Source organism: Ambystoma mexicanum, chromosome 10, assembly GCF_040938575.1.
Source record: "Ambystoma mexicanum isolate Mex_15411 chromosome 10, UKY_AmexF1_1, whole genome shotgun sequence".
NCBI classification, from domain to species: Eukaryota; Metazoa; Chordata; class Amphibia; order Caudata; family Ambystomatidae; genus Ambystoma; species Ambystoma mexicanum.
In genome coordinates, this window is record NC_090932.1 from 340,602,849 (window position 1) to 340,620,374 (window position 17,526).

Here is a 17,526-nt window from a genome sequence, read left to right on the forward strand (position 1 = left end):
AACCAAGGAGAAACTCCTCCCATTGTTACTCCCGTCCCTTAACACAGCCACCAACTCTTACTCTGATCCAACCTCACTAGCACACACCTACAAGCAAACAATGCGAACTGCCATTGATTGTATAGCACCTTTTAGAAAGGCTAAACCTCAAGCTTATCTTAATTCATGGTTCACACCACAGTTAAGATTGCTCCGCAAAGCTAAACGCTGTGCCGAAAATCGATGGAAAAGCCACCCCTCAGACGAGCATAAAGACAGTTTCCTTCTAGCCTCACTCTCCTACAAAGATGCCATCATCACGGCAAAAAAGGAATCTTTCAACAACCGCATTATTCAAGCCGACTCGAACACCAAGGAACTCTTTAAAATCCTAAGAGAGCTTGAAACTCCAGTCGCCCCCCCTGACACATGCGTGAAAGATAGTAAATGGTGTGCCAACATCCAAGCAGCCTTACTAAATAAAATCTCCACACTACAAGACAAAATCAAAGATAAACAGGACAGCCTGAAGCGCGACAACCACGCTCCTTCCCTCACTAAGGCCCCCTTGCCAGACTCTACCAACATCACACCATTCGCTTTCTCTCCGCTTACCGTGGCAGAGGTAGAAAATATAATTCTTAGAATTAAGCCAACTAACTGCCAAGGTGACCCGTGCCCAGCCCCTACTATCAAGGACTCGGCGCATGAGTTGGCCCCATTCATCACGGCCTTCATCAACTCTTCCTTTCTAACAGGTATTGTCCCGGACAATCTGAAGGACGCTTGGGTTATCCCACTGCTTAAAAAACCTTCCCTAGACCCTAACATTCCCACTAACTTCCGTCCTATCACCACTGTACCATTTCTGCTCAAGATCCTAGACCGTGCCGCATACTTTCAGATCCAAAATTACTTGGAAACTAATAACTTGCTAGGTCTACGACAATCTGGTTTCCGCCCCAGACACGGGACAGAGACCGCATTATTAGACCTTAAAACTCAAATCGAGGATCTAAAGGATCAAGGCAAACTAGCAATGCTACTACTTCTCGACCTTTCAGCCGCATTCAATCTGGTCAACCACCAGATCCTGTGCGAGCACCTCCATTCAGCTGCCAACTTCTCTTCCTCGGCTGCGGCTTGGATCAAATCTTTCCTGAGCAACAGATCCATGAGAGTCTTTGCCCCATCCGCAGCCGCGGACCCTTCCCCGATTCACTGTGGCGTTCCTCAGGGATCTTGTGTGTCACCTACACTCTAACATTTTCACGAAACCACTCTTTGATGTGCTTGACTATCTGGGTGTCTCCTATACTAACTATGCGGACGACACCCAGATACTCATCCCCATCACTGGTGATTATCTAGGTGACACCAAGGCCCTTAACGACGTCTACTTGGTCATCCAAGCCTGGATGGCCCAACATCAGTTGTGCTTGAATGATGACAAGACGGAGCTCCTGATCTTGGGCACTGCACAACGCCTGAGCAGACTAGAGCCGTCCTATCAGTCATTCAACATAGATGGTAATATCATTCGTGTCTCAAAAGATACCAAAACGTTAGGTTTCTTCCTTGATGCCACACTCTCATTAACCCGACAAACTAATGCTGTCAGATCTGCGTCTGCATACACATGCAAACTTATCGCAGCTTGCAGACCATTCCTCACTACGTCTAACAGCGTTACGCTAGCGAGAACCCTTATTATGGCTAAAATTGATTATTGCAGTGCTCTTTATCTTGGCACCAGCCAAGAGAACCTGAACAGACTTCAAACGACACAAAACAACGCCATTCGTGCCGCTTTAAACATTCCCCGACACCACCACATCACAGAAACCAGAAGTAAGTTAAATTGGCTACCTGTCAAACAGAGAATTTCACTCAAAACACTCGCCCTTACGCACAAATGCCTAGCCAACAAAGCCCCGATCTACCTTGGTAGTCGACTGTCGCGCCACTCTACCTCCCGACCTCTAAGAACAGCCCAATCCCACTGTCTAGCGATCCCCAGATTTAAATTGCAAAAAGCAGGGGGCTCAAGTTTCCCCGTCTTAGCTTCCAAGTTATGGAACTCCCTCCCTGTTTCAATTAGAGCGGAAGACTCTTTCAATACCTTCAAAGCCAATACTAGATCTTGGCTTTTCAACCAGCTTTAAGGCCGGCTTCGCGTTTCTTCCTGACCTACCCTGACTTGCCGACCGCTACTATCACCTATCGGCACTGAAACTACTGTACATATGTATATAAGATCCTCTTGTAAATGTATATAATGATTCTTTGTTATACCTGCATATCGGATCCCATGTGTAAATGTTTATGATTCTCTGTTATACCTGCATATCTGTAACCTTTTACAAATTGCGCCCTGATGCCTCCGGGCCTGCTGGTTTGCACGTTATAAATAAATAAATACAAATACGTCCCTCAGTAGCTAAATGCCAGGTAAAGCACTAGTTGAACAAGTTACTTTCTTACCTGGTAAAGTTCTTTCGATGGGATGGTCCGACGACGTATTCCATATCTATGACAGGTAATGTCTACACCTGTGCTGCTTCGGAAAATCTTTGGCGTCTGCGTCCTGCATCGATGACGTCGATGCGCCATCCCCAAGGACCTCCTACGACGGCCGACGTCACCCGATGTGATAAGTAGGACGCACGACGCCCATAGCCTCAGTTATAGTTTTTTCCCAGAACGTGTGCCACCAGTTTTCTGCCAGTCAGAAACACAAGGCCTTGCTGAACGCAAGCTGCAATTGCAAAAGAAATTCTGAAGCGGGGAAGGCAGTGAGGGAGCGATATGGAATACGTCGTCGGACCATCCTATCGAAAGAACGTTACCAGGTAAGAAAGTAACTTGTTCTTCGAGGGGATTGGGTCCTCCGACGTATTCCATATCTATGACAGACTCCCAAAGCAGTACCAAGCAAGGAGGTAGGAAATAATTTAGAATACAAATTTAGCATGCCCGATCAAATTGCGGAATAGAGAACAGCCTTGCCAAAGGCCAGATCTTGCCCTCTGACGGAATCGAGGGAATAGTGACGTACAAAAGTATGTACTGAAGCCCAGGTGGCTGCATCACAGATGTGACGAATAGGAACTCCACTCTGCAGGGCAGTAGACGCAGCCACTCCTCTGGTAGAATGGGCCCGCAAGCCAGACAGAGGGTCCTTACCCGCCAAGCGGTAACACTCGGAGATAGCTAAAATAATCCAACGAGACAAAGACTGTTTCGTCACAGCTTGTCCCAAACGCTTTCCAACGTAACCAATGAAAAGTTGATCGTCCACTCTGACCTGGGACATGCGCGAGATATAAAAGCTCAACGCTCTCCTAAGATCAAGCCTATTGAGCCTCTCCTCTTCCTTACCAGGATGTGGAGGAGGATAGAACGCCGGAAGAACAACCTTCTGGCTCAAATGAAATTCCGAGACCACCTTTGGAAGAAAAGAAGGACGAACTCTAAGGACAACCCTGTCCTTGTGAAACACAGTGAAGGGTGGCTTAACTGAAAGTGCCTGTAACTCACTCACTCTGCCAGCGGAAGTAACCGCAACTAAAAACAGTTTTCAGAGTTAACAGCCTCAAAGGGCAAGAATGTAAAGGCTCAAACGGAGCACACATAAGAAACTTAAGAACAAGGTTCAAATCCCAACCTGGCACCAAAAAAGGTGACGGAGGGAACACATTAGTGAGCCCTTTCAAAAACTGCGAAATGAAAGGCATCTTAAAATATGAACACTCTTCAGACGAGCGCTTAAATATGGACAGCGCCGCCCGGTAACCTTTAATGGTCCCCACTTGCAAGCCCCTGTGGGCCAAAGAAAGCAAAAAAGACAAAACTATGGGAATGTCGCATTCAAAAGGATCCACATTCTGAACTCTGCACCAGTCGCAGAACTTTGTCCAACGGCAACGGTACAGAGACTTTGTTGCCGGCCGCCTGGCCGAGAGCAACACCTCCATCACGTCTTCAGGGAGGTCCCAATCCTTATACCTCAACCTTTCAGAAGCCAAGCGTGAAGATTGAGGGATCTGACCTCTGGATGGAGAACCTGACCCCCCTCCCGTGAGAGCAGATCGTCTCGGTAGGGAAGACGACGTGGAGGGCAGATGGACAAGTCTAGAAGGTCTGGGTACCACGTCCTCCGGGACCATGCCGGAGCAATGAGGATCATCCGGGAACCGAACCTCCGTAACCTCCGCAACACTTGCGGGATGACGGGGACTGGAGGAAACGCGTACAGCAGTGGGAATGACCACTCCACCACGAACGCGTCTCCTAAGGCTCCTTTTGGAGGAAATTCCTGCGAGCAAAACCTTTCGCACTTCCGGTTGACACTGGAGGCGAAGAGATCCACTTGAGGGGTCCCCCAAAGGGCGAAGATCTCCAGGAGAATCTCCTGAGCCAGCTCCCACTAGTGAGAGATTGTGCTCTGCCTGCTCAGAGCGTCCGCCGTCTCGTTGTCGTGTCCGGCCAGATGAACTGCCGAGATCGAAACTTCCTGCTGGATGGCCCAGAACTCGTGCTGCATCGCCTCCCTGCACAGCGGAAGTGACCCTTCCCCCCCCCCCCCCTTTTTGTTGAGGTAGTGCATGGCCACCGTGTTGTCCGTCAGAATCAGGACACTCTTCCCCCGCGCAGTCGGCAGAAAAGCCTTCAGGGCAAGCATGACGGCCCTCAGCTCCAACAGATTGATATGGAGTCTGGACTCCGACGGAGACCAACGACCGTTGACTGTCAGCTCGTTGGCATGAGCTCCCCATCCCGTGAGGGATGTGTCCGTCACGATCGTCACATCCGGCCAGGGCAGCCGAAATGGGGCACCCTTCATCAGACTGCCCCCGACGGCCCACCACAGAAGGTCCCGGGCTACTGAGGGCGGAACCTGAACAGGGTCAGACAGCCTGCCGGAGGACTGAGACCACTGGAGCTTGAGTGCCCACTGCAAAGATCTCATCCGCAGACTAGCCTCTGCACCAGAAGAATGCAGGATGCCATGAGGCCGAGCAGTCTCAAGAACTCGGACGCTGGGAGAGTCTGGGCAAACTGAAATTTGTGCACCATCTGCTGAATGTGAAGAGCCCTCACCTGAGGAGGAAAACACTGCCCCAGGGACGTGTCGAGCACTGCTCCGATGTACTGGAGCCGCTGCTTTGGTGTCAAATGGGACTTCTTTAAATTGAGGGAGAAGCCAGCCTGTGAAGGGAGTGGCAGGTGACGGACAGATGATCCAGGACTTGCTCGGGAGAGCTCCCCTTGATCAACCAATCGTCCAGGTAGGGGTAGATGTGAATCCCCCTTTCCTGAGATGCGCTGCCACCACCACCATGAGCTTGGTGAAAACCCTCGGGGCGGAGGTCAATCCGAATGGCAGGACCCGAAACTGAAAGTGCGAGTCGCCAACCGCGAACCTCAGGTACTTCTTGTGCTTGGGATGGATCGGCACATGGAAGTAAGCATCCTTGAGGTCGAGAGACACCAACCAGTCCTGAAGTTGAAGGGCCTGGAGGACTTGAGAAAGAGTCACCATCTTGAACTTGTCCTTCCTGAGGAGTTTGTTCAAAACGCAAGTCCATGATGGGTCTCAATCCCCCGTCTTTCTTTGAAATCAAAAAATAAGGGGAATACCATCCCTTGTTTCTCTCCGCTACAGGCACCTTTCTCCAGCAGGGCTTGAATTTCCTGCGCAAGGAGCGGATCCGGACTCTTCAAAGAGAGGTTCCCTGGTGGATTGTCGTGAGGCCTCTGCCGTAAAGGAAGACAGTAGCCGTGGGTTATGATCTCCAGAACCCACACATCCGAAGTAATGGCTTGCCACTCTACAAGATGCTGCGCCAGCCTTCCCCCAACCGGCGAACCATGGGACCTGGCCTCATGACTGAGTGGTAGCGGTTGCGGCGTTGCCTGAGGGCAAAGAGGCAACTGCCCGAGCGGCTTTGGCACCTCGAGTACCTGGCACTCTTACGATGGCCTCTTTGACTGCTAGCTCCTCTCGCTTTACTGAAGGACGAGTAATAGCGAAAGGAACCTCCCCTCCATTGCTGTCCCCTAGGACGAAAAGGCGGAGGTTGGCGAACTGCAGCGCCCAACGACTTTGCTGCAGCTTTGGAGGTCTGCAACCTCTCAAGGCTCTCGTCAGCCTTGCTGCCAAAAAAAAAGTGTTCACCGTGAAAGGGCATGTTGAGGAGGCGGGACTGCACATCAGGAGCGAACCCAGACTTCCTCAACCACGCAAACCTGCGCATCACAGTGCTCGCCGCCATGGACCGGCTGACACAAGCCGCCAAGTCCAAACCGACTGAACGGCCTCACACATGGCATCCTTGCCATCCTGAACCATAGCAAGGAAACCATCCCGTTCATCCCCTTCGGGAATATGATCAGCCGCTAATGCAACACAGTTCCACAGAGTGTGTGTGAAACGAGACAAGGCACATATGGAGTTGGCCGCCTGAAGCGCCATACCCCCAGAAGAAAACGCTTTCTTCGCCCAGCCGTCAAAACGTTTGTCGTCCCTATCCGGAGGGATGGTGGGATACGACGCCTGCGTAGCCGCCTGCACCACCAAACTCTCCGGGGTGGGGTGCCTAGACAAGTAGCAGGGGTTGCTACTGGCTGGACGGTATTTTCGCGGCAAAGACTTGCCCACTGCCGGGAGACTCTCCGGAGCAGTCCAAGCCGCCGCCACCCTTCTCTGCAAAGCCATATGAAAAGGCAAAACCGGGTCAGTGGGTGGACCGAGATCAAGGATGTCCTTAAGATCATCCTGAACGAACTCCCCTGGGGGAGCTGACCAACCCAAGTACTCGGTAACCCGAGACATAAGGCGCCGATATGACGAATCGGCATGAGTGCCAGGCTCCGGCCGACAAAACTCCACCTCCGGAGAGGTGTCCAGTCCACTGGCATCATGCAGTGACTGCCTCAGGTCATCAAACTGACTATGGCCCGAGATAACGTCATCCGGAACCGGAACCAGGCCGCCATCAGAGCCTTCATCACCCTCTGAAATGTACTCCAGGTGGGGAGAGGAAGACCTCTGCGGACCAAAGCAGTCCCGGACCTTAGCCATAGCCATAGCCGTGCCACGGGGCCCCTCCGACACAACCGCCTCGAAAGGCATCGAGGGCGCGGAGCGAGTCGGCGTCGACAGAAAAGGCGTTGAGGGCGTCGACGTTGAGCGAATCAGCGTCGATGTCAGCTGCAACGCCACCAGCATCTGCGACGTCAACACAGTCCTCGAAGCCAGAGCTCCGAGCGTGTCTCTCGACAACCTGGGCGCCGACGACCCCCTCGAAGACAGACCCTCGAGAGAAATCGTCGACGACCTCGGCGCCACAGGCGTCGACGTCTTCTTCAAGATGGCACAGGATCGCACGGCCTCGAGCGCGTCGAGGACCGGGACCTGGAACGGGCATGGCGAGAATGGCTACCCTTGTCCGAGCGGGACCTCTCCCGCGAGCCGTGCCGACCACCCGAGCCCGAAGGCGTACGGACGGTGTCTCTCGACCGGTGCCGACCGACCCCACTCGGAGGCGCAGACGGACCGGTGCCCTGCGATTCCAAAATCGCTAGCATCTGCTTCCCGAAGGAAGCCCATTCCTCCGGTGTCGCTTGTATGGAGGGATAAGCGACCCGCCGACGGGCGGAGTCCTCGGAAGAGGACAGGGAAGGCGACCTATGCCGGCGCTTCCCCTGGAATGCCTAGAAGAGGCGGAGGAGTGGCGAGACCGACTCCTGGAAGGAGACCCACCGGACTTCCGACGACGACGCAGAGAGTCACCCCTCGAGTCATCGGTTGAAAGCCCCGCAGACCTCGACTTCCGGGGCTTAGACACCCGACCTACCGACAGTTTCTTCTCGCGTTCTCGCAAGGCCTTCGCAGTGAGCGACTGGCAGTCGACACAGTCGTCCGTATCGTGGGCCTCACCGAGGCACCAGAGGCAGGCGTTGCGCGAGTCTGTGACCGACATCTTGGACCCACAGTCCCCACAGTTCTTGAAGCCCGGATGCGGGGTCGAAGATGAAAGGCATCGCCACAAACAGGTCTTAACACCAACCGAACAGGTTTAATGAACCGAGAAAGAAAACAGCAACTCCAACGAGTCGAGGTGTACCGAGATTCACGAAGCGAACACGTTCGCAGAAAAAACGGAACTGAGGCTATGGGCGTCGTGCGTCCTACTTATCACATCGGGTGACGTCGGCCGTCGGAGGAGGTCCTCGGGGACGGCGCATCGACGTCATCAACGCAGGAGCCAAAGATTTTCCGAAGCAGCACAGCTGTGGACATTATCTGTCATAGATATGGAATACGTCGGAGGACACAATCCCCTCGAAATAAAGACTCTACGTGCAGTATTATCACAAAAATCCTGAATGGGTAAAGGACATACCCTGGACTGCATGGGTGGTTGCTGCGCGTGCAGACGAGCGAAGCCTCTGTCTGCCGGGTAGCCGCATTGAAACGTTGCTACGGTAATGGTACTCTTAACAGGCGTGGGGCGATGGATACTGCAAACACTGTTTGTGAGAGTAACAGGTTGTAAAATGATTTTCTAAGCAATTCTAGGACATCGTGAGGTAATACCATAAATACACATGGAGCAAAACGGAAAAAAATAAAAATAGAAATAGAAGAAATCCTGTGTGGACAGGAGAAGTTGAAATGGGACATTGGAAGAATAGTGGCAAGGAACAAAAAGAAGGGGGGGTAATAAAATATAAGGGGGACTCTCTAAAAATCAGAGAGTAATGTAAATGAATGGAGCAACATTGTCACGGGAGGTGTCGCCAAGAGGCGGCACCTTGGGTCCCAGACGGGTTGTCCGGGAGGTGCGACAATGCAGCAGAGGCCGGATGTTGCATGGGAATTAGGTGCTAATAAACACGATACCATGAGGTAATGGAAAAAAAAGGATGCTCAAACATTCACATGGTATTAATGATCAAAATAAATAAAACAGCAAGTGGGTACAGAGTGTTGAAACACACTCACGCCAAGCTAAAGTTAAAATGAAAATAGAATGCTCAAAACGTCATACATAATTAGGAAACAGTTGTAAACCACGGATGTCGCACGAGTATAAACCGTGTTAGAGTAAAGAATCTATTCAAACAGGAAATACATCACATTTCAAATGAAGCAATGGTAATTAATTTCCTCGTTGAGACCATTGGGTGTTAGGCTGCAGAGTTTGTCAATCCAAAAAGTTTCCCTGCGGTTAAGTCGCAAACCCAAATCTTCATGTGGGTTATTTTTTGCCAGAACCTCGAGAATCAGGAATCTTATTTGTGTTCGGTTGTGGTGATTTGCGACCCAATGGCGGGCCACAGCAGAGTTGGGGTTAGCATTGTGGATGCAGGACCGATGTTCATTCCACCGTGTTTTGGCTGGCCTGGTGGATTGGCCCACATAAAAACTTCCCACAAGGGCATTTGATACCATAAATGATGTTGGCACTATCGCAGGTTCCAAATGTTTTGAGGAAAATGTGCTTGCCTGTGCGTGGATGGTGAATGACATTGCCTTTAATTACCAAGTTACAGTTCGTGCAGTGGAGACAGGGATATGTTCCAGTGCGTTGATTGATGGGTTCTTTCGATGGTGGTCTTGTGTGCACCAGTTGATCCCTGAGATTTCTACTCCTTTGGTAGGCGAACAACGAAAGTTCACTAAACAGGTTTTGTACCCTTGTGTCATTTTTGAAAATACTCCAGTGTTTCTTAATATTTCTTTTGATTTTGTTACTCTGCACAGAAAATTTAGAGACATAAACAGGCGATTTGAGCTCTCTTGGTTTTCTTGGGAGCGGAAAACAGTGTCTCGGTCTAAAGCGCTGACCCTTTGGGCTGCTAAATCAAGTTCCTCTCTTTTGTAGCCACGTGCTAGGAACTTCTCTTTGATTTCAAGCTGCTGTGCTATGCAGTCTTCCGGGTCGCTGACAATCTTTTTGACACGTAAAAGTTGGCTGCATGGGAGATTCTCTAGTAGGCTAGGTTGGTGAAAGCTCAAGTGGTGCAGTAAGTTGTTACGGTCGGTGGCTTTCCGAAAAAGGGTTGTGCTGTAACCTGTTACATTCTTCTCAATCTTGACATCGAGGAAAGTAATCTTGTCATATGAGATTTCTCTAGTAAACTGAATGCGCCTGTCAATGCTATTAAGGTACTCGAAGAAGGTATCAAATGCTATACGAGTACCTCTCCAAAAATATCATCAATGAATCGTGTCCAGAGATGTATGTCTTTGTTCCATTCATGTTTGCGGAGTACGTGATCCATCTCAAATTTGTACATGAAGCAATTGGCGTATGAGGGCACCACCACGGAGGTCTGTAGAATAAATTGGTTACGGTATTGAAAGTATGAATTCTCAGCGATGAATTGGAGAAAAGTCAATATAAATTCCTTCTGTGCTCAGACATCGGGTGTTTGCAATAATATCCATTCGACCAATTCGATTCCGAGGTCATGTGGTATGGAAGTATATAAGCTCTTGACGTCAATGGTAAACATGAAGTGATCTTGTTGGAAAGTTGTGGAGTTGAGTTTCTGGAGAAAATGGGTAGTGTCGCAAATGTAAGTAGGGGTTTTCAAAATCAGAGGTTGTCGGAAAAAAAAACCCCAAAAAAAATAAATAAATAAAAAAAAACATGTAGACGCCTAATGGTTGGTTGATGCTATCCATGCCTGCGACTATGGGTCTTCCAGGTGGTTTAGTCAGATCTTTATGGATTTTGGGTAATGTATCAAAATTTGGGATTCTGGGATGGTTATTGTTAAAAAATGTGTGCGTGTGTTCGTTGATCCAATCTAATTCCAAGGCTTTGTCCAGTAGTGCCTCCAAGTTCTGTCTAATGGAAATAGTTGGGTCATGCTCCAGGGTAGAATATGTAGTTCGATCTTGTAGTTGTCTCATGCACTCTGAGTTGTAGTCAGCTGTATTCAAGATAACCAAAGCGCCCCCTTTGTCTGCGGGGCGTATTGTTATATTCTTATCTCCATAGAGCTCCTTAATGAGTTTCATCTCATGGGGTTTGAAATTCTTATGCGGAGGAGTTTTGTAGCTGATACGTTTGAGATCCTGAGTGACCAGTTTCTGAAAAATATCAATAGACGGTACTGTAATGGGCGGTATGAATCCACTCTTTGCTCTGAATTCTTGAAAATCAGGTCCGTTTGCTGGATATTCTTGGGTTTCTAGTTCTTCAAAAAAAACCTTCAATTTCAACTTTCTAACAAATTTGTAAAGTTCGATCTTGGTGTCGAATAATGTTGTGCCGTAGGTTGGTACAAAACTTAGTCCCTTCTGTAATGTGTCCTCTTCTGTCTTACTGAGTATCCTGTCAGAGATTTTAATGACTAAGTTTTCCTTAGTTGTAGTCACGCTTGCGGTTTGTTCCTTAGATTTCCTCCTCCCCCTGTGGGTTCTTTTGGGCGAGCGCCTAAAAAAGCCGAGGTTGATGGTGCTTGTGTGGAAGGACTGGTTGTCTTGATTAGAACCCTCTGTTCTGTAGGGGTTTCAGAATCCCTCTGTGCCTCTGAATCAGAGCTAGAGGTGTTATCCGATGGATATTTATAGAGTTTTCTGGTTACTACTGGTCCATACTTCTCCATCCACGTATAGACTTCTTCGTTGATGTAATCATGTGTGTCTCGTTTGAATTTTTTGATTTTTTTCTGTTCCAACTCGGTTTTGTGGTCCTCAAGTTTGGTATTGATATCTGTCAACATAATATTGCATTCCTCTTTTCCTAATGAGCCAACTAGTTCTTTGTCTTGGGTCTCCGTATTCAGAGAGGTCAGATTTTCAAGTTCTTGGATGGTCAGTAAAATCAGGTCTAAAGAGCATTTGTTCAAGATAGCCTCCCACTTGCGAACAAACTCTTTGCTCTCCTTACACAAGGTGGGGCGGAGTTGTATGCGCAGGCCTCTAGGGATCCGTTGGTTTTTAAAATAACGACCCAAGGTAATCGCATGTAATTTCCTATTGATTTCTTTGCGTATTAGATCCTCTAGCTGTTTAATCCGTTTGGCTGGATCTTTTGGTGTGGTCACGTGCGTCACAAATGACGTTTCACTTATAAGTTTGAGAATTGCAGTTGCTTCCTCAGTGGAAAACCCTAGGGTTTCAGCACATTTTCATGAAAGACCTTCAATATCCTCAAACGACATATTATTCCAAATATAAAGCGTAAAAGTCAACAAATGTGTGCCTCCGCTGCCGTGTGTCTCACAAAGGGCGAGAAAAAGAGCAAAGAGAAAAATGAGTGGGCACCACTTAGTAGAAATAAATTAAGATTCAATCATGCTCAGTTTCTGTAGATACATGTGGTTCAAAAAAAGGTGTGCGGGAGCTGGCTGTGAAGAGTCTGGAGACACCCCGACTCCAAATACATGTGCAGCAGAAGACCGGGTAAGAGTACCAAGTCACACGGCCGCTCTCTGTTTGGCCCAACCTGGGTTGTGAAGTTAATCCGAATTCAGAAAAATTGAGTTATGTTATCAAAATTTGATTCAAATTTCCCAAGTTTCCCAATAAATGAGTGGAAATGGAAAAAGAAAAAAAAAACAAATTATCACTTGTGAAACACAACAGCGACTCATTTATTGGGAAAACTTTAATCAAATTTTGATAACATAACTCAATTTTTCTGAATTCGGATTAACTTCACAACCCAGGTTGGGCCAAACAGAGAGCGGCCGTGTGACTTGGTACTGTTACCCGGTCTTCTGCTGCACACATTCTTGCTACCCACATCCAGCTCCCATCCATGATGCACACACTTTGCTCACAACTACGCTACACACACACACACACACACACACACACGTCCCATCCATGATGGACACACTCTGATCATGCCTATGCTACAGACAATCAGCTCCCATCCATGATGCACATTTTGCTCACAACTACGCTATCCACGCTCAGCTTCCATCCATCCATGTTGCACACACTCTGCTCACGCCTATGCTATCCACACTGCTTCCATTCATGATGCTAACACACTGTTCACAACTACGTTTCCCATGCACAGCTCCCATCCTTTAGGGACACACTGTGCTCACGCCTATGATATCCACACTCCGCTTCCATCCAAGATGCACACATGTTTCTCACAACTACGCTTCCCACGCTCAGCTTCCATCTATGATGGACACACTCTGCTCACGCTTATGCTATCCATGCTCAGCTTCCATCCATGATGCACACACTCTGCCCATGCCTATGCTATCCACATTCAGCTTTTATACACAATGCACACACACTGCTCACATTTGTGCTATCTAAACTCGGCTCACATCCACAAATCACATCCGCTGCTGACAGCTAGATCCCATCCATGACGCTCACACCTTTGCTACCCACACTGAGTATCCATCCATGATGCACACTGTGTGCAGACCCCTGATCCAAACACTCAGCTCACTCCCTTGTAACATACATTCAAATCCCACTTTATTCACATCCTTGGTGAACACATTTCACTCACATATATGATGCCCCCTGGGCCACATCTGGTTCCAATCCTTTATGTTAATACACATGCACCGCTCGCATGGTTGAAGCACACACTGAAGTTTAGTGCTACATGGCATGTTTCTCAAGATCAAATGGTTGTAATCATAGTGGTTATTAATGCGAAAGTACAAATCTGCAGTCACAGGATGGTTACTCATATCATGTGCATAGCATATAACATACACTCGAGAGTGAAGCGCATTTGTCGGTTGTGAACATCGAATACACTGCACATAAAATACACACACACAAAATAATAAATGCACATTATGCAGGTTTATATACCTACACATGCAAATAGTCCTGGGCAACAGCACCTACTATTGGCACTATATTTACAGACAGATAGGTGGCACTGCTCAGTATGGAATGCGGATTAGATAGTATGCTATATGTGCACCTGCATATTCATTGGACACAGACAGGATACACTACAGACTTCACAGACAAATGTATGCAGGTATTCCAAAATGAGTGTATTCATTGTACGGGTTATATGTACATACATACGCATTCTCAAGACACAACAAATAGTCTGTACACCTTCCCACACACTCCTGCATTTACCCATCATTTAATGCAAATTGCAGTGCATATTAGACACACACGATATTGAGTTTCACACTATCTATGCATTTATAGATCTTGCATTGATGAGCATGTACAGTCTATTGTGTATGTACATATTTACATTCAGAAGGCATGAACATAGTTTTAAACATACACATTACACTGAACACTATGTAGGACTTAATAAGCTGCTCATTACACACCCACAGCGCATACATATATAATACTCCACATTTTATGCCTCATCATGGGACGTGTAAAAACATCTACATTCATGTCTCAATAGCCCTCGATAAAGTGCATTGTACCGTACATATGTGTCCATAAGACTTCTGCGCACTGTATTGTATATATGATATGAAAATGATATGATAGGTTATTTATAACGCACTTAATACCCAGAGGTTTCTAAGCGCGGACCCGGGGATCGAACTTGTGTTACTCCGTGATGCATTGCTTCCAAGGCGTTCACGTTGACACTGAGCTATCCTCCCGAGACATGCCCACAAAAGCCCTTTTGGTTTTGTACGACATAAGTGTGTAAACACATAGGCGCTCCAGGGTTCACACGCGATACTGGACACATTTTGCTGCACTATATAAAATACATACTAGGCTAGGTTTCTTGCACTAACTGCAGTGGTTCCAAAACGGATCATTGATCGAGATACAGTCAAAATCCATGGGAATTGCATCGTCCTCCACTCCCCACCAACCTGAGACTGTGTGATCTGCTTTTCCTGCACCCACTCCACCCTTAAGTTGCGTCTAGATCCCTTGCTACGGGATTGCAGCTCCCCTCCCCTGTTATTTCCCTGTACCCTTGTTTCTCTGATTCCTTCACCATGTTCTTCCCCTTATGATTATAAACTGCACCTTTATTTTCCCAAGCTAGGTCTGCACTCAATAAATACCCTAATAATAATTTAAAAAAAGAAAACTCATGTATTATGCATTTCAACCAATGGAAACCTAGAAGATCAGCTTGGCCATTTAGACTTCTTGTCCTCCAAGGATGACAATCACTTTGAATAATCGAAACATACCATGCAATTAGCGCCCCATGTAAGTGGCGGCTCATCGCTGTTCATTGTTAGCTAAATGTTGTAGAAGGCAGCTGCAAGCAAATGTAATCAATCCCATTTGCTTAAATAGCAGCCGGTCTTCACATAAAAAATAAACAGCCCATAACTAAAATCCTTCAGCTTTCCCTTGTTAGTCGCAGACTGCGAAGAGCAGCTATTAACCCCACTACTCCTGCAGAATAACAAAACTCGTATAAAAGCTGCAATTTTCAAATTGAGAAACATCTTCACTAAATCCCCACCTACTGAAATAAACTAATCAGGTTAGATTTTCAATTATTTGAACTACAGGCTATGAAACAGTATACAATAGTCCTTTTCAGATGATCTTTTTGTTTGAACATTTCTTTTTTTATGCCAGAATGAATCATGTACTGTAGAATGTACATCACAATGTAACTGCCAACTCTTCAGTTACATATGGGTCAAGTGTATGAGCGTTTAGATTCTCTAATGTTTCCAACTGTAAAAAAAGATTAACATTACTTAAACTGTGCCAATGAGTAGTTGTAGCTGAGAGAGATCTTTCTGTGCTTTACAGAGACTTCCCAATGGGCTCAGATGTACAATAGGGCAATCTAGATTACAGGACCTTGCTGTACTTTCAGTAGAGAGAAGAATACTGCAATTGGTTTCTGATTATGCTATTGTTGATTGTTTCAAAGGCATGCATGCACTAAGGCACACACTTTTACTAGTTAAATTGGTAAATCAAGTTCTTTGAGATTGTGACATTATACAGTTTGTTAAATTATATTTGACATGTTTTATTTTAGCTGGTTTCTATAGAAACCCAATCCAGTTTCTCTGTACAGTTCACAGTTGTTGCAAAGAATCATATTTGTTTTGTATTATGCATCTTTGAATTGAAATGTATTAACAATTGGCTAATCTATGTTGGAAATGGAAATGAGTCATTTTTACTGCAGTATGTTCTGTCCATACTGCATTTCTACTAAATGCAGCTCACACAGTAATGTAATAAATCCACACATTTCATTTTTTAAAAAGCAATGTTGCAATTGAAAATGCTTTACAATTATGTTATATTGGGTATTTGTATATGCCTGCTTGCCACTGCTTATTAGCGGTACAGTATTTGGTAGCCCTTTACATCACTAAGAAACATACATAGTACTTTTCTGTTTATTTTAGAAGCTTCATGCTGAAATAAGTGTGATTTTGACAGGGTTTAAAAAAGAAATTCCCACAACGGGAGAACCCCCTCTTTCCCGTTCCCCCTGGTCAAGTTTAGTGTTGCTCGCTACATTGTATAATTAAATTAGATCCCACCACTTTTTAAGCCTACAAGCTACCCCTGTCAGTTTATCAGCCCAACAACCAGAAGCAAGCGACTGTATGGCTAATGTGGCAAAGGGTAGCTCTCCAGCTGCTGCTTAAGTACAATTTCTCAATCCAAAGGAAGTCTTTGGCTGTCCTGTTCAAGCTTTTCTTTGTCTTATATAACCTCAAAGTATTACCTAGTACTATTGGATGAATGGTCACACTTTGTAGTGGCAGTATAGCTACATGTTAGCAGGACTTCCAAATTAGCATGAGCAGTATAGTATGCATTATTAACGGTCGAAAGTGTGATGCAGAGCGTGCGTTCATATGATAAAGTTGTGACATCTAAACTTGCCATGGGCTCTAGCCCCAGATTTTTTTTACAAACCTAGCAATGCCCGTTATTGTAGAACATGCAAATCTGGACTACATTTGATAGTATTTAGTTTGCAAAAAAAAGTTAGTTTGCACACTGTAGCAAATAGCAGCCTCCTTTCAGGAGAATCGTTTTATACATAAATGTATTGGGTATTGTTTTAAGACTAGATTATCATTACATGGCCGATCTATCACCACATGTATATAGTGTGATGTTTTGAAAGGGGATGATCAAAACTCTTATGTAATACAAATGAAAAAATACTCATTTAAATTCATTGAAAGTGTGAGCACAATGAAAATAGATATCAAAACAGTAAGAACTGTCAACTAAAAATCAACTTAAATGGCAATTCCACAACATTAAATAGCAGCAACAATACTGTAAAAAAAATACTATAATTGTTATGAAAAAGTGACAATCAACAGTCCTCAGGCCGAAATTCTCTTCATCCCTCAACTGCACTACTGAATGTCCTTAAATCAGTACAAATACTGAATGTGTGTGTGCGCACCAAATACCCTCATGAGAGCGCTGCTGCAGGTTATTTCACTGTTCTTAAATTAATTCACATGCAATAAACTAATATTTCAAGTAATTAAGAATGCTTACCTAATTAAATTGATAATACTTAAACAAAAATGCATTTTTAAACAAATGCAAATTATGCACCCATTTGATAGGAG

General features: G+C 46.3%; 1 protein-coding gene across 2 annotated transcripts in view; it reads right to left on the bottom strand.

The window, feature by feature from the left end:
• The window catches only part of ASH2L (ASH2 like, histone lysine methyltransferase complex subunit), a 1,246,012-nt gene that overhangs the window by 592,319 nt on the left and 636,167 nt on the right, over positions 1-17,526 (bottom strand). The gene's annotated exons all lie outside the window — the stretch shown is intronic.